This window comes from Cydia amplana, chromosome 24 (genome assembly GCF_948474715.1).
Source record: "Cydia amplana chromosome 24, ilCydAmpl1.1, whole genome shotgun sequence".
Classification (NCBI taxonomy): Eukaryota; Metazoa; Arthropoda; class Insecta; order Lepidoptera; family Tortricidae; genus Cydia; species Cydia amplana.
In genome coordinates, this window is record NC_086092.1 from 3,429,789 (window position 1) to 3,452,824 (window position 23,036).

The 23,036-nt window shown below is 34.4% G+C and overlaps 1 long non-coding RNA gene and 2 other non-coding genes across 3 annotated transcripts in view; 2 read left to right on the forward strand and 1 right to left on the reverse strand.

The window, feature by feature from the left end:
- The window catches only part of LOC134659190 (uncharacterized), a 216,820-nt gene that overhangs the window by 139,591 nt on the left and 54,193 nt on the right, over positions 1-23,036 (reverse strand). The window lies entirely within an intron of this gene.
- Trnak-cuu (transfer RNA lysine (anticodon CUU)) lies at positions 22,141-22,213 on the forward strand. Its single transcript has one exon. It is a non-coding gene; the product is annotated as a tRNA-Lys (tRNA).
- Positions 22,717-22,789, forward strand: Trnaa-agc (transfer RNA alanine (anticodon AGC)). Its single transcript has one exon. It is a non-coding gene; the product is annotated as a tRNA-Ala (tRNA).

Genomic DNA, 23,036 nt, shown 5'->3' on the forward strand with positions numbered 1-23,036 from the left:
TGTGTCTCCGTTATATTTAGTTGTACGAGTACATAGGTAGGTATGTACTTTGTAAAAGTACCTACGCTATCAAATGTACCTAATTAATTTGGCTGTTTCGTTAGTATTACGACACTTTAAACCTAAACCTATTAATTTATATTAAACCAAGCCATTGAACCGAATTTAAACTGTTGTGAGATATACTAACATTGAATAATTTTACGGTTTAGACTCACTTGTTTTAAGTCACTCGCGCGACATGTTTCGGAGAGCCTAGGTCTCCTTTCTCAAGCACTAACAGTGCGAGCAGCGTTCACGAACGGCCGTGTATCGTCGGTGTGCAGTGTTGGCCGAAACGTGAATGCAATTGAAAATGTTGGCCATTAACCATTATAAATTGAACCGTAAACTGTAATCGTCCGTTACGGTATAAGGCGAGTGACTTAAAACAAGTGAGTAAAATTATTCAAGCCATTTAAATTACGAGTAATAGCATAGAAACGACTTTTGTACATAATATATATTTTAAATAAAAGATGCTTAAATTAATATATTAAAAACGAGACCTTTATAAAATAATTCTCAACCTTAGACTCTATAGAATACTCTACATTTAAGTATCATAATATTTTCACTTAAATTGTAAATAACTAACGCTTATAAAATGTGAAAAATTAAATATATTTGAAGATAATCATACATAGTTCAAAGTCGTCCTGCAAATATCCTAGAAAAACATGCCAATATCATTGTTAACCTAGTGGCAAAATTTAAGTTCTTTTTGCTCCAAATTTCGCGTCTGAAATTAATTGATAATAAAATAGGTTTTTAATGTTTTTATTGTCAGTTTCTTTAGAAACTAGGTGCATATTTAATATTTTCTTTTATTATTTTAAGTCATGTATTACAGGAAATACTTATAGATATAATTAGTAATAAACTAATAACTCACCAATAGTTTCCTTATAGCGCCATTTTCAACGGTTACAGGAACGCACTACGAAAAAACACCCAACTCTCCGCCATTTTTGCGAAACTCCCGAATACATTTTAAAAATAGAACTACGCGCCTAAATTACTCGCGTCACACCTATAACGTTCTAAAAAGTCAAACTAAACTTTTAATACCGATAATAATTGGAAATATAACGGTGAAATAGTTTTTAAACGTATATTTACGTAAAATTGTCCTCAGACTTCGGACGCTAAAATCACACTGAATGAACCAAGCGAGTGACTGGCAGAAATACTGAAGGGAGGAAATTAGTATCACACTATTCAGCGCTTCAAGCGCTTTATAAAAAAATATCCACTTATTTTACACGTTTTTTATTTATAAAATCGACTGATAAGTGTATATGAAAGCGTTTAAATATTGTTTACAATTTCTATAAGGTTTTCAGTATTTAAAACAGGCGTGATAAAGACAAAATAGTGTTAAATAAATGTAAAAGATAGTCTATTGATTGATGCGCTGTGAGGTACTAAATGGCGGAACAGTGCGATAGGCGCGTACGGAATCGACCAATGGCGTGACAGCGTTTTGATGGAACGATCAACGTAAAGGGCGGTCAGTGGCTCTGAAACTTTTTTATACTTTTTATTTTAGAATTTTTAACGACTTTATACAATTATCTGCCGCTGTTGTCTGTTTGTAAAGCGATATTGTCATGTCTGAGCGTATTCCTTTTTTATTAAAAAGAGGTGATGTTTTGGAAAAGTACATAAATGTTAATTTTCAAATATTATATGTACCTACATATGTACATATATGTACATGTATCATGTTTCTTATATAGCAAGTAGGTAAAGTAAGTAATTGGCATTTATTAAAATGGCCATGTGTAAAATACAAACTTTCACATTAACATTTTTCACTATGAACGTTTACTATATTAAATAGGCAAATAAAAGGCCAGTTTTTGAAGTTATTCTTTTATGTGCATTCCATATCATGTGTCCAAAGGTATTTAATGTATTTATGATACCGTTAAGAAATGCTTTTAAGAACATTTCGTTAAGATCAAAAGGACATTTTGAAAATTGAGGTATTTCTTGTATAATGTTTATCTAAAATAATAAAGCAGTGAGAAAGTCAGATAAATATTCGGGGACAATCTTATACAGATCAAAGCCGGCCATGAAATACATACTATACTTAAATTGTTTAATAATTTGTATACCTTATAACAATTTGAGACTATATACGTCCCACTGCTGGGCACAGCACAAGCCTCATCTCGTGCGCGAGAGGGTTTGGGCCAAAAGTTCCCACGACGCTAGCCCAATGCGGTTATAAATCCATTTAATTTATATTTGTACATATTTACAATCGGTTTGTTGTTAAATGTACACAGTTAAGTGACAAAATTAAAAACGTTCTATAATTTTCTGAAAAAATCCTTAATAAAATAAAATCCTTACAAAAAAAAGTGAAAGACGATGTCGGGTTAAAATAAACTTTTTTCGCGTTGGCAACATTTAAGTGTCTTCCATTGTCGATGGTGCGAACTTTTCTAAATCCTTTTTTTGTCCGTTATTATCTCTTAACTTTTGCGGTTAGCGAGTTCTTGAGGGATTTTTGCACTTTTATAGAAAAATCGGGTAATTCTCACTAGTTACCACCAAGTTGTTACCAATGGTAACTACTGGGAATTTTTTCCTCACCTTTTACCACTGGTAACTACTGGGAAAAATAATTCCCAGTAGTTACCACCAACTCGGTTTAGTGGTAACTATTGGAAATTATTTTTCCCAGTAGTTACCACTGGTAACAACTTGGTGGTAACTAGTGGGAATAACCCTTGGAGGATACAACTAAACGGAGTAGCCATTAACAGGCTTTCCCCTCTGTCGAAAATAGGCGGCCAACGGTCATACACAATGTATGGACTGACGTTTATCTGACATGGCTATTTTTACGTTACGCATACATTTGACGTTCCCCTCCCCCGCAAAAATCGGCAGACTGTTTTGTACAGAAAATTACAGACATGGCGTCTCCGTTTGATTATATCCTCCAAGGAATAACCCGAAAAATCGTCTTTGCAGACTGGTTGAGGATTAATTCTTGAAATTATCTGCAAGAATCGTTATCCTAAGTAAATTGACCCAGGACAATTATAATAATATGCTTAATTACTAGGTATATTCGATGAAAGTATTGTGATTTTAATTTTTAACAAGCAGAAACGTCGGCGAGGGATACTACGTAAGCTTAAAATAAATTTTAAAGTGCAAAAAATTACTGTCTTGGGTGAGACTTGAACTCACGGTCTTTGGATCGATACTTCAGTATTGTTATTTTACCAGTATTCCCGTTTGATTGAAACTTTATCTTTAAATTATGAAATAAATGATGAAGTAAATATACCCTTTATTTGGGACCCAAACGCTGTATAAAGGTATCCCCTTCATATTTTTAATAACTGTAAATCGATTTTTTTATGTAAGTATGTAAGGTAAACTTACTAGTGCTCGACATGCTAATGCCCAATAGATGGCACCCTGTTGTCACCTCTATTGACAATGACTTAAGTTTCAAGATGACATGCACTGGGACCGAGTCGAGCACCAGTACGTTTACCTTATTTAGACCCTAAAAAAGGTTATTACATCTATCCTCTCGCTGAAAGTCTCAGGAAAAAAACATAAAGGTACGTCTCTCTAACCATCTCATCAAAGTGTCCTGCGGTAGGGTATAGTCGAACAGAACAGAACTCTGCTCTCTCTCACTCTCTCTCTCTCTCTCTCTGCTCGCTCTAACCCTGGTTGGCATTTGAAATGACAAAGTGAGACAATGTCATCATTAATGTCAAATTTCTATGAAAATATGACGTTTATAATGATTACTTTACACATTTTCTTTGTTCAAGTCGGTGCAAAGTTATCTTAGACGGACTCTAAAAGCACTAACCCCTAAACACATGTGATATTATGTTTTGTACTCAACTCATTATCATTAATTTCTCCGTAAGTCGGCTAAAACTAGATCCTTCGTACATTAGTGTATCAGGCGCATCAGCGGAGAGACAAAGCGGCGCGTTAAAAGATCATATCCATTGTGAGATGATGTAGGTCGGATGTGTGTGGACTCATTTTAAAAGCGGCAGCGAATTCTGTATCTATAAACAATGTTGCCGCTTTCCGGCTCCGTCGAATAGAAAAATAGTATACGTATCGGCCAGTAAATAAGAAAGCCTCAGATCACATATTTGTCGACCTCGGCTTCATCTCGGCTGGCAACCACATGACATCTGAGACATTTCTTACTTTACCGCCCTAGGTAGTACATACCAGCGAATACCGAAATTCGAAATTTTCGGGGATCTTTCTCTTTTACTCTCATTACGACATAATTAGAGTGACAGAGAAAAATGCTCGCAATTAACGAACTTCGATTTTCCCGGTTATAGCCCTGTTGATCAACCGCGAGCACGTAGATTCGAAGATACGCTATTTGCGACTCTATCACTCGAAGGCGAAAGAGAGAGATAGATCTTTGTATTTAAAGTCTATTTTTTTATTCCGTAGACTGAAATGACATTTCATAGTATGAGATGACACATGATGTTCATACTATGAAATGTCATTTCAGTCTACGGAATAAAAAAATAGCATTTAGATGTTCGCTGTAGCCATCCAGTCTGTAAACTTCTGAACTAAGTGCCCTAGAGGGATATAGTGAGTTTGCTCAATGTGACATCTTTTAATTTGTCTGTGTACCTATACAATAAATACCTAAATAATGTTATACCTAATTAGTCCCTGTACGTAATTTAGTGTTTGCTTAATATTCGCTCTGTGTATGAGTATGTAATTTATTTATTTATTCGTATGGCATTTACAGAGTTGCTAATTATCAATTACAATACAATATGTAATTAAATACTAACTGAACTTAAATGAAGAAATCAATTTTGCCCAACATCTTAAATCTTAAAACGGATTCTGTAATAGGTAACATATAAGTATAGTTCATACAGTTCATAGGTATCCTTTATGGTGTAAGTAGTAACAAAATTTGTATATAACTGTTACGTAAACATTTCTTTGTCTGTTGCATCGCTACCGCTTATGCCTTGGCCAATGCTCATAAAACCCAAGAGTGTAATCACAGACTCACTTTTCGCTCCCAACACTGTATTTGCATTACTGTGGATTTTACTTTGGCTGAACAAATGATTTCTGAATGTTCAGGGGTAATGGCCAGGTTTGTTTTGCTTGATAACTGTTCTAATAACACAAGCATTTGCTTCACTAATTGATTCAGTGATTTCACTAAGCACAAGAGAAGCGCTGGTGGCCTAGCGGTAAGAGAAGAGCGTGAGACTTGCAATCCGGAGGTCGCGAGTTCAAACCCCGGCTCGTACCAATGAGTTTTTCGGAACTTATGTACGAAATATCATTTGATATTTACCGGTCGCTTTTCGGTGAAGGAAAATATCGTGAGGAAACCGGACTAATCCCGATAAGGCCTAGTTTACTCTCTGGGTTGAAAAGTCAGATGGCAGTCGCTTTCGTAAAAACTAGTGCCTAAGCCAATTCCTGGGATTAGTTGCCAAGCGGACCCCAGGCTCCCATGAGCCATGCAAAATGCCGGGACAAACGCGAGGAAGATGATGATGTACGAAATATCATTTAATATTTACCAGTCGCTTTTTGGTGAAGGAAAATATCCTGAGGAAACCGGACTAATCCCAACAAGGCCTAGTTTACCCTCTGATGTCAGTCGCTTTCGTAGGTATTATACCCACACAGACTTAAATTATATTTATGTCTGTGATTATACCGAAGAAAAAAACACCAGTCGCATTTGGATAAGCAACCTAAAACAAAAGGTATGTGTTTCTCAAACTTTTATTTTGAGGCCGCTCTGAACTGAAGTATATCCGGATATTCGGATCTCAAATATAGGTCACAATATACAATAGCCGTTCGTGTATAATATGAATTTAAAACTCCCGATATTCCTGCAACAGACGGAATACATAAAGTACTATGAATTTAGAAGATCAGGAGTTTCTTTTACAAAGAATCAACTTTAACAGTAAAATGTGATTATTTTATTTGCATATGTTATTATGTATTTTCTAGAGATGCAACGGATAGTTGTTTGGCCGGATACCGAATACCGGATATCCGGCCTTGGCACTGGCCGAATATCCGGTACCCGGCCGGCGGAACTATACCTATATTTTGAGTTTTGCAGGTGCGCGTCGTGCAGGTTTTGACCTGTTTCGTAGTGAACGTTCGCGCGGACACATTTCTAGGATCGTAACGAGTTTTATCATGTCTAGGTAGTAAGTTCGTTTATAGTTACAAGTGCGCGCGCGTATTTTTGTGTTCATTTCTATCTACTGTGTCATTAGCATTATGACCGTGACTGTTACCCCAAAATGTGTTAATTTTACTATCCGGTATCCGGCCGGATAGTAGGTCACTATCAGGTATCCGGCCGGATACTAAAATAACGGCCGGATAGGCCGGATACCGGATAGTAACCGGATATCCGGTGCATCTCTAGTATTTTCGTTTTTACCAAGCAGATACGTCTGTGAGCGATATTTTTGTTTAACGAAAGGAAAAGAGAGAAAAGTTTACTGCTTCGGGCAAGAATCCTTTAATAAAAAAAAATATTTGAGTGTTATGCCGGATTTCATTCTTTTAGGAGTCGAAAAGGGCTTTAATTTTTTTCTCTAATGCACCGCCTACTATCTTTTCTGCTTTGCCGTAAGGTTGTCTGGAAGAGAATGCCTCTAATACGAATGGCATTAAGTTCGCCTTTTGTACACTAAGTTTTTCTTTTGTTTTATAAATAAATAAAATATTAAAAGGGGGAGTTTTTCTACGGAAGTGGGATACGGAAGTAGATACTGATTCTAGACAAAGTCTTGGGAAAGAGCTTGTACATAATTATGTAAACCGTTTCCTCGCCAGTTCATTAGATTAAAAACGTTAATACCTAAACAAGAAAAGTGCAAAACGTTCTCCGTAAAATTTTAATTAACATAACTAAAAAAATCATTTAAAAGGGGTTCCTACTCCTACATCCCTCGCTATGTTGTACGTAAGCATTGTATGTAAAGGGGGGGAGAGGGGGAGTGGATGTTATTCCAAAAGCTTACAAAGTGCAAAGTCCAGGGATCCAGGTTTGTTAATAACAAAACTTCAGTGAGACTTACATATTAAATATAAATTTTTATACTAAAAGAAGAATGAACACAATTGCAAATTTTTTATACTATTTTATTACTCAGAATCACGACCTTTTTTGATCCTATAAGGAGAAAAAAAGTGCCCTGTAATTTTTATTGTCATTCCGTTACCACTTTACATTATTTTTGTATTGCAATAACGGATTGGGATGACCGAAAAATTTATGAAAAGTTTGAGATACTTATTTCTCCTATTAGGATCTAAAAATCGCTTGATTCTAAGTATAACAGAAAAACATCTAAATAAAAAAAAGTGTAGTGTCATACTTAAAATAAAATGGCCTCCTTTTCTCCTTCACTTGCTATATGAATTTATGAACCCGATAAGGGAACTTCATTACAAGTCCAATCTTTGGTCTAAGTAACGTTAATCTAAGGTTATGAGAGACCCCACACTAGCGCCTTTTGAGCGTCGGCGTCTAGTCAGCGCTAAAGAAAATGACGTCGCTGCGCAGTGGCGCTAACGTTGCGTCGAGCAGCCCTAGACGCTGACGCTCGGGAGACGCTAGTGAGGGATCTCTCTTACGCTGGTTCGGTCGACTCGTGTTAGCCAATAGGAACCCGGCTCCAGGTAAGGGAATTTCATTACAAGTCCAATCTTTGGTTTATGTAACGTTAATCTAAGGTTATGAGAGACCCCACACCAGCGCCTTTTGATCGTCGGCGTCAGCGCTATAGAAAATGGCGTCGCTGCGCAGTGGCGCTAACATTGCGTTGAGCAGCCCTAGACGCTGACGCTCGGGACACGCTAGTGAGGGGTCTCTCTTACGCTGGTTCGGTCGACTCGTGTTAACTAATAGGAACCCGGCTCCAGGTAAGGGAATTTCATTACGTCCGAATCTTAGGCTTAAGTAACGTTAATCTAAGGTTATGAGAGACCCCACACGCCTTTTGAGCGTCGGCGTCTAATCAGCGCTATGGAAAATGGCGTCGCTGCGCAGTGGCGCTAACGTTGCGTCGAGCAGCCCTAGACGCTGACGCTCGGGAGACGCTAGTGGGGGGTCTCTCTTACGCTGGTTCGGTCGACTCGTGTTAACTAATAGGAACTCCGCTCCAGGTAAGGGAATTTCATTACAAGTCCGAAGCTTTGGCTTAAGTAACGTTAATCTAAGGTTATGAGCTAGAGCGTGCGTTGATAAATTGGCCGGTGAGTTACTGTGTGGGTGTAAATTCCAGAGGTTTTGGTTTTGTTAATAACTAGCTTTAATAACTAGTTTTATATAATAATAACTATCTTTGTTTTTGTATCTTTGTTTTTTTTTTCAATACTATTATTATAGTTTTTTTTTGCAATTCGACATACTTTATTGTACATCTCTATGTAATACATACTTTAGTTTGATTTGATACTTGTGGCTTAGTGTATTGTATAATTGTTGATGTGTTTTTTTTTTGCTGTATGTAAATTCCATGTTGACGTGTAAAAGTGACCTTGTGGCCTATTTTCTGAATAAATGTTGATGTTTGATGCTCCTGCCCGCAACTTTGTGTGGTATGATGATGATTAATGAAAATCCTGTCCTTGCCCGGGCCACAAACTATCTACATGACAAATTTCATCTAAATCGATTCAGCAGTTTAAGCATGAAGAGGTATAACAGACAGACAGACAGGCACACTTTCGCATTTATAATATTAGTATGGATAGGTATAGATAGTATAGATTATAAGTAGGAATTATGGTTAAAGTGATTAAAAATATAATAACAATAGAAAGACATTTCATTTTAAGCGAGTTTCTTATACCTATATTTACATGAGAAATATATCTGGATACAAAAGAATTTTCGGGGTCTCAGTTTTGCTTAATATGAACAAAAAATGTAATAAAGCGTTTTGAGGTTATTATGTGATTGCTTCATGTTTTAAAAGTTTCAATACATTAAAATAAATCAGTCACTAAACTTACTGCTAGCTACATTTTATTTTAACTTTCTAATTCAATTTTAACACTTTTATCTCAACCATTTTACCGAAAACCAGCGTTTCCCAAAGTTTACGCGCTGTATGCGCAGACACGTCCGTTATTAGGGTGCGGATGAGATAGCTGTAATGGCGGGTTTACCTACTGCATAGGGTTTTGTTTTAGGGTTTTGTATATTAGCGATGTAGTAGGTGATTAAAAAGGGTACAGATTATAAAAGTTTTTGTCAAAAATATTTTCTCACATAGTTTTATTTCTGTGTAGCTATGTATAAAAAAATTAAAAGATTCTTCGTTACAAAGCGGAATAGCTACGGAATCAGATTGTTCATTTTTTACCACTAACTGGATAAAGAAAATAAAACAAGAAACTTTATCTGGTAAAGATATTTAAATTTAAAATCAGTTATAATTCAGATTCATGTAGGTATTCTAGTAGGTACATACTTCTAATGTAGTCGTCTGAAGACAAATATAAATATGTTTATAATATATCATTTCCGTACACAAAATATGATTAAAGCGTGAATCTTGTATATACAATCGTTTGAATACAAAATTGATGATCCATCAATCATGGCCGTCTCAATACTCCGCCATTTTGTGGATATTTATAATCAATTTGTCCGCTTTTTGTGACTGAAAGCATTTTTTCTTCAATATAATTCAATATCTGTTTATGAGATAAATATTATTTTATGCATGGTTAGTTAAATCAAAGAGAAATTAGTATAGAGGCGTATTGTCCAAGTAAATTTTGTAGTCAGAGTAAATTTACTGCTATCTCTCGACACAGGATTAAAACTTTTACATTGCCATTTGACTTTGATCCTTGTTTTTTCACTAATATGTTTTGTTAAATATCAAACGGTGACGCCATCTAAATGAGTATAGGCCAAAGGTACGGCGCCGTCTATTCGAGCATAATTATTTTTCTTAGACTTTTTTTGACACTTTTTTTTCATAAACTCTATTTATCTTATACGGAGTTACATAAGTACATCTTTGTAAAAAAAATGGGTTGAAAAAACACCTGGTATGTACTATGTTTAATAACTCTTTATTAATGTTAACAGCAAGATATCCTTTTAGTCCCAAAACTGTAAACCTTGTAACTTTGCCCGGAAGCGACGCGATTACGTGCGTTATATTATACGCGGACAAAGTTACCAGCTAATTATTACCCCCCCGAGGGCGTCATAAAAGCATGGCCCAATTTTGGGGACAATTTGTGTAATTTACATATTTTAATTTGATATTAAATGTAAACTAAAAATATCTATATGCCATCTTTGATTTTAATAAAATTTGTGTTACTCATTTAATATTTTTTACAAAATCTGCTTGCAAAAAATTGCAATCAAGTGTCTGTGTTTAATTCGCTTTTGATGTAACTTGCTTTGTTTATTTATTTTTAAAGCCACTTTTATTTTATATTTTGAAAAATTATTAGGTACCTACACATATTCTGCTTACAAATTTCAAACAAAACTATTTGTCATTCGTCGTCAAATCGTTCAATCGTTTTCGCTATTTTGAAAACTTATTTACATATGTATAAATATCGCGTGTATACGACAAAATTTTAATGACGCTTTCTCTCGCGTTTCGCACCAACCACTTTAAAGTGGACTCTGACGTACAGTAATAATGGTTAGGGCTCCATACGCCCAAATAGGCTAAATGAAAATGATATGACGTGACACGGTTACGGCGACAATGAGTTTTTATGAAGCCGTTTAAAACCTGTTTGAAACGTTTCAGCCATTTCAAACTGGAGAGCATTGTTTTCACATTTTAGGGGAGTTGGGTTCATTGGCGGAAATGGGGAGCCACAGATAACGAATTTTATTATATGTTTAGAAAAGGGCGAATGATGAACGAATTAAATGACACATACAAGATAAATGCCTTATCTCCAAACTACATAATTTTTGCATGGAGATAAGGATTTCAAATTTAAATGCATTGCAACAAATCTCACGCGTTTTTTAAAACAAAAGAATTCGTTGAACCTAAAGTCTATTTTTTTATTCGGTAGACTGAAATGACAGTTCATGAACATAAAATGTAATTTCATACTATGAAATGTCATTTTAGTCTACCGAATAAAAAAATAGACTTTACTTAGCCGAACCGTCAATGTAACAAGGTGAGTAGAGGCCTTAAAATGGCGAAAATTTCTGACCGTGCAATCAGGGATTGGATACCAGTATTTTTGGTATGGGAACGAAAACGGTATTTTTTCGTTCTTTGTAAATTATTTAATTTCTAATAGGCAATTTAATAATACGAAATCGTTACCTAAAAATACAACTGAGTCCTACAATTCGAGTAACTGGTTCCCCTGCGTGCAATATCAATTCCTACTCCAAACATAAAGTAACTATATTTAGCCAATACTTAATGTAAACTATTATTTGAGTTTATTCTTTAAAATAGTTTCAATAATTCATCGTCAAAATAGTCTGATATTATAATAAGTTGTTCGATCTTGAAAACGAGCACTCTCCATGACCAACATGAAACATGGTGTAAATATTTCTATTTTAAAACTTACCCAACGACATCGCCTTTGAGTTGTTGCCTGTAACAAAAAATTAAACGTTAGTCAAGGTTTACAATACTTAATAAGGTAAGGTAGGGTAAGTTAGGTAATGTAGGTAGGTAGGTAGGTAAGGTACTTTATAATTTCCAGAGGCAACACTTTTATTCCCAATCCATTTGTTTTACGTAAATAGATAGATTTGATTACTATTTTACGGCCTCATCTAATTATGAACCTCAAGAAATTAATGCCCTGAAAGGAAACAAATAACAACCAAAAAGCATACTCTGTCATATACTTTATACATATTTTGTGGAATGTTCAACTGTCTACCTTTTATGATATACAGCCCGTAGAACGACAGATCTTAGGCGAACCCTACACGCAAGATCCATATTGTGATCCGTCAATTATATTGACGGATTACGATATTTATTGACGTGTAGGGTAGTGTATTGAACGATCACAATATTTCGCTGGATTTCTGGAAATGCTTGTGATCTGATCCTAGATCCTGGATCGAGATATTTATCTTGCGTGTAGTGTTTGATATTTATCGCGTACCTGCCTCGTACAAAGAACGCTTCGTACTGACGCGATCCGTATTGATGGTGTAGGGTGTGCTGTGATCCGGCCCAAGATACATAATAAATATCATGATAATTATCACAATATTTATTAACGTGTAGGGTTCGCCTTAGAAAATACCAAATATGTATCACATTTTTAGTGCAGTTACTCCCACCTCCGCTTCACATTTAAAACAATTGTATTTTTTCTTGTTATAGTTCCAATATAAAAAAAACAACGGGTTACACTCCAGGAGTGCCGGCAGAAGTGAAAACTCAATGATATTGTAATAGTTTTTCGATCAGGTCGCGTGACCTGTCGCGAGTTTAATATTTTTTTCCCCACCTCAAAAAGTGCACAGCGCCGCTAAAGAAGTTTTCACTTCAAAAACGCTAAGAAAAATTAACTGCCTGGCGGACTGCCTACATAATAGAGTTCCGATTGCCACCCTCTCAATACGGAACCCTAAAACGCTTAAATTCTTAAATCGAGTACATTTTTTAATTTAAATTATATCTCAAAAATCTATACAGCGTGAATTTAGCAGAAACCGTAAAACACGTAGCAAAGCCGGATGAAGCTTACACCAATCCGATTAGTACGCTCGCGGAATTAAGACTTAATTAAAAATGCTTAATATTACAATTGACAATTATACTGATTAAAGAAGAGAAGTAGCTGTAATTGACCGAGTTTTTGAGATTTTGCTATTGTTTTATCGGAGATTATTTTTCTTATCCTTAACCAAGGTCGTTTGAGATTATGATGTGTTGTAATTATTTTTCAGTAGAAAGTAGGTATATTAGTGTTGACCTACGCTAGACCGGGCCGTGCCCGGGCCGTGGAGTCCGACATGTCATTTTATATGACAGCTGGTGATCACGTGGTGGTGACGTGGTGCTTTCCCTAAAAAACGAAGCGCCGGAAGCTCCGGCCCGGCCCCGGCCCGGTCTAGCGTGAGTCATCCTTTAAAATTGATTTACTCTTAATATTATAAGAAATTCGGGTGCAAAATCTGTCGCGTTAATATCTGAACATGCACTGTAAAATTCAACCTTAATTCATAACAATACGCGACGTTTGCTCGGCAATGCTATTATTATCTTCACACATTAATAAACGATTTAATAAGAAAATATACGCAGATAACAAACAGGTAATCCGTATTTTTTTACATAATGGTGTTTATTACTGAAGCCTGCTGTAACTGCTTAAATCCGGTTCAGAATGGCCTTCAACAATACAATACAATACAAATCCTCTTTATTGCACAACCTCAGAATAAATGTACATGGAAACACAAATATTAATACATGAAGACAGAGGTAAACAACAGGCGGTCTTATCGCTAAACCTTTAGGTAGTGGAGAAATGAAAAATGATATAATTAGGAGGTGCAAAAAAAAAAAAATTTAAACTAGAAAGAATACCTTTAAATTCAACGTTTATTCCTGTAATATTGTTCATCAAAAGATCGGCCTCAGTGAATTTCACTATCTACAATCGGTTTGAAAATTGCTGAATTGTGTTTGTGACGGTTACACAATAAACAGTACGACGCAACTACCCGCTAGCTTCACTCCAGAGGGAAGTGTCATGGCGTGCGCGTGGCTGCGGAGTGCACAAGCGATAACAGTTGTTTCATTTGGTCACCCAGTACACAACGGCGCCTGGACGTCACAAATGGCGACGAGGATAAAACATCACCAAAAAAATTACGAAAAGGAAAGGTAACGGTGGCGGAATAAAAAAAGCAAAATACCTAAGGTATGGAAATCCTAACCTAATAGCTACCGTAGTTGTCCATTTGCTCCCGAGCTCCCGATTGTATTCAGGCAATACAAAAGTTTAGGCGAGGTGATATTGTAACGAGTGACGTACGGTTGTACATAATACGGAAATATTAAAATTGCAACGACTTTGTTACGTAACTAGGTTATGAAATTCCAAACTCACGTCAGAGGAGTATTAAAGAAACTAGTGCAGAATTTAAATATTAGTGCAAAACTGTAAAAAGGTAGATCTTGTACCTATACCTAATTTTATACCTACTTAGGGCGACATGTATTGCAACCCTATGAGGTACAGAACGTTACGGCCCAAAGCATCTGTAATTTTCTGGATGCAACGGGCATTAGTAATGAACTTTAAAGGGCCGTCACCATAGATCAATACGTGGTCGACGTGACACTCAAAGGCCCGATACCACCCCAATAATAATAAATATAAATACCTAATTTTATAGTTTTGTTTACAATCAATGTTAATAAAAACAATTATGTATATGCACAGTTGATTTTGTCGACTGTTTACATAAGAACAGTAGTTAACTTTACAACTATTTAGTGAGTAATTGATGGTAGGTAGCTCGGGAGGAATGTTTACCAAGCAAAGAAGAAATATGCGCTTGCTTATTACACTAACTCTTTGACAGTAGCTACTGTTCGTGAGCCTGGTTACCAATTGTAAATCCAAAAGTGCAATCAATGCAAGATAGATCAATAATTGGGAAAATCCTACAAAAAATAATGTACTCATGTTGCATTATTAGAATGATGTGGCACCGGTGTATTAATTTTTCCATGAAGTGACAGAAACGAATATGCTGATGGTTTGCGTGTTACAAATACAGTTGGTACATGGTTTATTTTCTGACTCAAAACCGTATATTAGAATTCATATGATATAAAGGGTAAATAATCAAACTATCTTCGCGGAAATAACGATTATTATGAGTTGTTGTGTATTTGCCGTTCATACTTAAAATATACCTACCTACTTAGTTGTGTAATTACTAAGATATTTTTACATAAGGAAACCTATTGAGAAACCTGCATATTAAGTCGGTATAGTTGTATAATTTTTTAGGGACCTTATGTCCTAAAAGAAATATTGTTCGATTAAAATAACCTGTTATAATACTTATAATCAATTGAAATGGTATGAATCGCTGTTACCTAACTTGGTGTCGACTTAACATGTATTTATATATACATAGGTATGTTATGACAATAAAGAATGCTAGCAGGTAACGGATCAGTAAAATTATCAAGGACCGTTACGATGTCAAGTGAGTCAAGAACTATAGATATGTACTTAGACTGATGAATGCCGAGGGCTTTGTTATTGTTTTACTGTAGGAGTAGACACGTAAACTCAGCATCAAATGAATTGAGTAGTAAGTCGGAGTCGGACTAACAAGAAAAATAAATTACAAGAAGTAAACTGTACATCACATCTATGCTGCAGTTGGTATAATTAACTACTAATGACGCAAAACAAATAATTAGTAGGATGGAACGTTCAACTAGTACTAGCAAAACAAATAAGTAGTAGGTTGAAGTGTTCAACTGGTACTAGCAAAACAAATAAGTAGTAGGTTGAAGTGTTCAACTGGTACTAGCAAAACAAATAAGTAGTAGGTTGATATGTTCAACTGGTACTAGCAAAACAAATAAGTAGTAGGTTGAAATTGTTCAATTGGTACTAGCAAAACAAATAATTAGTAGGTTGAATTGAAACGTTCAACTGGTACTGGCAAAATAAATAAGTAGTAGGTTGAATGTTCCACTGGTACTAGCAAAATAAAATAAATGATACAGCGAAATCATAACGCTTACCTACGATATAAACAAGGTATAATTAGTATTATGTTCAACTACCCAGTACTAACAAGCCAAAAGGGTCAAATGTACCTAGTAACAAATCTAGTAGACGCGATATAGAGTTGGTTGGTACTAACGATAGGATCTTGTCATAGGTCATCCAAAATGTCCCAGATACCACCATTAGACTTAATAGGGAGGCAAAATAGTAATAAACTGACATAATGTTAGTAGTACTCTACTAACATTATGTCAGCTGCTATGTATTTATTTAATTCAAAATTATATAATAAGCAGCGAAAATTATATAATTGGTGCCTCTGCCTACTGTTCCAGTTCACTTAAGGCGTAGGTATAGATGGATGGCCTCGGGAATAGGCATACCTACTAATATAGATTCAGGTAGATTTTCAATTTTACAAATATATTTGGAAAAAATATTTCCTGTAAAGTACTACAATTTAACCTTCCTCTAACTTGTACCCGTATCATAAATTTACGGCATTTTGCAGATGTTCGTATAGGTAAGTACTCAATGTATCAGCTTAAATAAAAACGAACAAAGCAAGTCTATAAAGTATACGACGACTTAATAGACGGTATTCCGATTAAAGATTGTTGTAGCCATTCTGTTGGAACAGTTAGAGGACGCGTTAAATTATAGTTTAAGAGAAACAAGCAGGTGACCAGGATAATAATGCATTTTGCGCAGCCGTGGAAACTGTGGAACACAGAGGCATGCCTAAACTGCCCAAATAAAATCTATAAATAGATGAGGATATACAATTCCTTCAAAATCGTATATGACCCAGATTTCATATTATAAATTCCAATCCCAATCTATTTTAAAGCCGGAATACATGATTCTATTGAATAATAATCAGGACAAAGCTCAATCACAAACCCAAGTACAAAAGGTACGTAAATAGATGCGCTGGCCCTGTCATAATACATCATGTCATGTAGTACCTAAAGTCAATGCTGTAAAAACGGGAGTGGCGATGCGTGGAGCCTTGCACAGTGAGGAAGCACAGCTTACTAACTATACTACGAAACTATACCCAAGGCAAACATGACTTAGGTACTAACAGCAAAACTCTAGTGAACAGCGGTTAACCTAATGCCTTGTAAATAGACATACGACTTTTGTCGGTTGGCAGGTAGATGACGAAGTACCTTTTAAGTACCTAGGTAGTAGGTACACCTACTCAGATTAAGATGAGTGATATGTGTGATGTGATGACTAATTATAATTAGGTGTAATTAAAAAGGCAATTTACTGGAAAATATATTTCCCTATTTCAGTCACATGCATAAAACTACAATAATTAAGGATGCCAAAACGCTTAGGTATGCGGTAGAGACAATACATACATTGGAAATTATACATAGTCTCAGAACCGATACATTAAAACAAAACAGAAACAATCAAATAAGTAAATAGTGTGTCTGAGTAGGTATACATTAGAAAATAAAAACAATAAGTATTCGAATTAACCGTGATCTTGATCGCCCTCAATGACAGTGCCTGATTGATGTTTAATTAGTTGAGACTAACTAATTTAGTAAAACTAGTAGATTAAAGTTGCATCTAGAGCCACTCCATGGATCTACCCAAGAGTACACATATATGGTACTAAATAATCTACACTAAGACCCAAAAGACCAAAACCCTAGGTCATATCAAACAGAACCGTTAAACGTAACGCTAAAATGGTAAAGTAAACATTCGAACAGTGTATTCTTGTGTACCTACTTACTCTGTATTTCATGGGATCATGGTTAAGATAATGGAGTTCCATTGGTTCGTTGTAAGATGTTTATTGAAGTTAAATGACATACTTACCAATGACAGGACATAGGAAACAGACATACAAGGTGTGTATGTTTCAGGTTTATAAAATATGTTGCAACTGTTGCAAGTAATTGAAATAAACCGAAGAAAAAGTGTATACAAATATTAATATTTATGTGATAGTCTGACAGTAATTGTTGTGGAAATAATAATACAATACTTACTGGCTTACTAGTTGAAAAATCAGCCTCCGATTAGTAAGAAGGAGTTACGTTATTTTCATAACATAAATTGTAATTATGATTCTTCGCAAAAGTTGCTAGATTAATATTACATTCGATATTATATTTGCTGTGTTACTTTTTGAGTAATAGAATGAATAAAATAAATATTTGGATTAATTGATGTCAATATTATATTATCCAAGTATTACATATAATTAAAGAACGATAATTAGATATGATTATGATTGGATAATAACAATGGTCAAATAGGCAGGTAAATCTTAGTAGGTACCTAACAAATTAATTATATATAAATATATTTATATAGATTATTGTTTGCTTAACCTATTCACAAGTAAAACTAAATATACTTAACGTGGTACCTCTACTATGAATAGAGTAACATTGCTACTTTATTTGACATTGGATTATCTATAAGTATTATAAATTGCCTCATATATATTAACATCATACAAGACAAGTAAAACTGAGTCAATCAGTTATTGCCAGTAAGTAACTAATGTCCAAGACGCTTGGCAAGCTTACAATTTTATTGTACCTATATCATGAAATAGGTATTAATTTAGTAAAATATTATATTGTATGCTAATGTTAATACCTGGAAATGTGTAAGCATCAAAAGGAAAATGTAGTAAAAAAAAAAAAAAAAAATAATAATTCTTAAAATAATTCTTTTAAAATAATTCTTTGAATTATATTCAAGTTAATAAAAGGACTTAGACCCAAAACTGCAAATAGGAGAAGGAGAGTGACTGACACATAAGAAATTGTAAAAGTAAAATAGAGATAGAGATCTTTATTTTGCATCCAATGTACATATTTATATTACATACGAGTAAACTACATAGTAACATACAGGCACATGGACCCTGGTAGGGTATCGCAAGAAATATTTGTAACAACTCAAATTATAAGTTTTATGTGGCAAGCATAACATGACTTAAAGTAAATTAAAAGTCGGTAACAATTAGGAATAATCAAATAATAGTTTTACAGGTTTAAAGGCTTGCTAGTGTTGGAAAATATTTATTATTTAACAGTTGTAAAATGGATCCACACTTCGCCGAGTTTCTTACGCCGGTTCTTCTCGGGTCTGAGGTTAACTTTTCCGAACCGGTGGTAGTATACCTAGATTGGAAAAATAAATCAACGTAGCGAGTATAAGATAATAAGATAAACTGAATTATTGTTGCATGGTTAATATATAAAGTAAAATAAATAAATTGTTATAAAAAGGGAGAGGTGTGACGGTTACACAATAAACAGTACGACGCAACTACCCGCTAGCTTCACTCCAGAGGGAAGTGTCATGGCGTGCGCGTGGCTGCGGAGTGCACAAGCGATAACAGTTGTTTCATTTGGTCACCCAGTACACAACGGCGCCTGGACGTCACAGTGTTCAAGCTAAAGCGCTAGCTAAAGGTACCCAATTAAATCGGCTATTAGGAAAACACTGGTTGTTACCGAAAACAAACCTATTAGGCAGATACGGTTTGCAAAATACGGGTAATAAACAAATACAAACATAGTATTAGCTATGTAAATACTTTGGATCAAACTTGTTTGTTCGATCGTTACGGCACTACTATTTCATCAAATAGTCGTTTTTTTCATATAATTAATTAAAAACAAAAAAATGCGTTAACAAAGGCTTCCTTGATTTCCAAGTAATAATTTTAAAATATGCGTATATCGCCTCAGTAATACTAATAATCACGCTTGCTCGCAAAAACAAAAACCACAACAAACGGTAAAATTTTACAACAGATTCATACTTAGCTGCGATTATCAAGAGCAATGTATGTCCATGTTATAACTTATAAGGTGCAAAGAAAAACTCTGTGCATAAAAATTAAAGATGTAACTATATTTTCTTGATAATGTTAAAATTCAATCTTGTTAAAACAAGAAAATATACGCAGATAACAAACAGGTAATCCGTATTTTAAACAAAATGGCGTTTGTTGTTGAAGCCTGTTGTAACTGCTTAAATCCGGTTCAGAATGGCCTTCAAAGTTTATTCCCATAATATTGTTCATACATGAGAGAGAGAGATATACAGGGTGCCCAGTAATTAATGGATAACCTTCTAACCACCGACAGGGCACCTTAGGCTGGTCCAGAAAATGCACTTATAGGTCTAGTAAAAGTTTCGTGGTTTTCGAGGTGCTATTAAAAAAGACAGAAAAGTTCGATTATCTCGAAAACCACGAAACTTTAACTAGACTTATAAGTGCATTTTCTGGACCAGCCTAAGGTGCCCTGCCGGTGGTTAGAAGGTTATCCATTAATTACTGGGCACCCTGTATAACTACATGAAAATATTAATTAGTATGTACTAGTACCTACTCTATATTGCGTATTTTAATAGTTTATTTTATTATGTTTTAAATAGTTAGTACCTCAATGTGTATGTAGCTAAAAAAATACATAGACATACGTCAAAAAAAGGATTTAATGATTGGCAAAGATCAACTTTAGAGTAACAAACATTAGCATAATTAGCAAGTTTAAAGGTTGTTGAGAGTATATATGTATTAAAAATACTTTTTAATATGTAAATATAGCATCAAATAAAAGGAAAGTTTTAATATACAATTTAATGAAAATTATTTTCTTATCAAATTAAGAGAATTAAATTTGTAACTTGTAAATCTTACTGTTTAAGTTATTCTATTCTTTTTATTATATATTATTTTAAGTATTGACACTTTTTTAATAACTCAACGAATTTTATTAGTCATTCCTAACCTAATATCGCTAAAAACGTTTCTGAAAACATTCACCTCAAAATTACAGCATCCCTTAATCTCTCAAAAAGACTAAATAATTTCCGTTCCCATCCCTGCATTAACTGGCAGATAATAAACCGCCATGGTCCGTATTTTTTTAATAACCTGCGGTCAAGTATAACCACTAGGGCCGGACTCGATGGCTTTTGAAGTTACCAGTAGGTATATTTTCAGTATCGTCAACTTAAAGCTTGATAAGGGCTGCGGTCGGCTTTGTACGGCGTTTTTAGCTTATTTAGTAGTGATGTTAAGTTTTACTAACAAACATTTTGTAGTACTTTTTATTATTTGACATTGTTAGTAGGAGACTATACACTCGCCATCAGATATATCGAAGTGCCCAAAGTGTTCAGATACATCTGAAAATGCAAGTCCAGATATGTGGTTTGTACATTTTTTTTTTTTACTATCCCTTTCGATATATTTGATGGCGGCTATATTATAATTATTTATAATTTATAATATACCCTGGCATTCCTGGAATTTTTTCAATGATTACTTACACACACTTTATTATTTACTATTTACAAGTCTTAATATCACATTGATCTTACATGCAACGCAACTATCGTATAAAGTATTTGATACATGAAGTTTTTGTATTTTTTTTCCATTACTTAACAACGTTGAAAGAATATTAGTCTTTCCTAAATTTTAAATGTACTTAGGTACATACATAGCGAGGGAGTGTGTTGACTTAGTCATATAATTACCTCACGCATGAATAATTAATCTGTAATGAATTCGTAAATATCCTAATAGCGTTGTGAAATTTTTCACAAATCTAACGGCAGAAACACCTAAACATGAAACAGCAATAATTAAAATCACAATGACATGCCTCAAAAGCACAAAGTCCCCACTGTCGAACCGGTTTCAACTAGTTAGCGAGTACTTAAAGTCCCGGAAGGGTTAAAAAAGCTGTTTTTTTCTAAAAACTGTCACTAATTGGCGTTCGAAGTTGAATTGAAGTTAATTTGGAAGGAATTTTCGAGGGCTGTTTTATTTAGTTTTGGATTGGAAAATTGTTCAGTTGACATTGGTTTCAGCAGGTACTTATTGATCTTGATTTTATTTATTTTTTTAAACCAATTACTTATATTATGCTTATAATGAATCGTGAATCTAGTTAAATATCATCAAAAACATTATATGTTACTTAGGTACAGAAATTATCATAATACAAAAAAAACCTAAGAAACGAACGTATTCATAGTTTTTTATATCATTTAATTATAAAATAATAATAAAGTCTATCTTTTTATTCCGTAGACTGAAATGACATTTCATAGTATGAACATCATGTGTCATCTCATACTATGAAATGTCATTTTAGTCTACCGAATAAAAAAATAGACTTTAGTGTATTAAAGTTTGAGTATCTGGTACCACGAATACTACGATTCATGGCCACTTGAACTAACTAGTAGAAGTTAATTAGGTATTTCGCCCCAGCACGCACAGCCCGGCTAGCTCAGTCGGTAGAGCATGAGACTCTTAATCTCAGGGTCGTGGGTTCGAGCCCCACGTTGGGCGAATCACTTTTTGTGATTTAGAATGGGAAACTGTAGGAGAATTATTTTGTTTTATTATTTCAATGTATTAAAAATTTCTAAGTACATAATATTAATATTGTTTGTTATTCGAGAATACGTTTCACAGTGAAATTCAAATGTATGGTTAACTTTATATTTTTATACGAATAAATTCGAAAAAAATATTTAAGTAACTACATATACGAAAACAAATAGCGTAAACTAGTTCTTTTGCGTTATTCTTATTACACATTATTCTTCAACAAATCATCAAATGAGAATTTGATTAGCAGTTTGCTAGTTATTAATTATTTTGTAGTTAATTGATAGCTGAGGGGATATGAAGGTTTTATCATAAAGAGGTGATAAAGAGTATATGTATTATGATTCCAATTTATTAAACTCTCTGATTCTCTAAAACTATATTATCAAATCAATATAGATTACGTCATCAAACTTAAATCATTACGGTACTGAATATTAATTTCGTCAACTCAGTCACCTGGGGGTGTAGCTCAGATGGTAGAGCGCTCGCTTAGCATGCGAGAAGTACGGGGATCGATACCCCGCACCTCCAATCTTTTTCCTTTTTAAATTTTATTTTTATATTTACGCTCGCAAGTCTAAAGCTATTCGTGTTGAAATAATATTAAAAAGTACAATAGAAGAATTTTTGTATCTACGTTCTCGGTTTAGCGAAGTGCGAATCAGATAATCCGTTTGCGTTTAAAATACTTACATTGTCATGTATTTTAATCTTGTAAACTGGCTAGGAGACATTGAAATGTAATATTATTGGTATTTGTTTAAAATAGGTACCTACT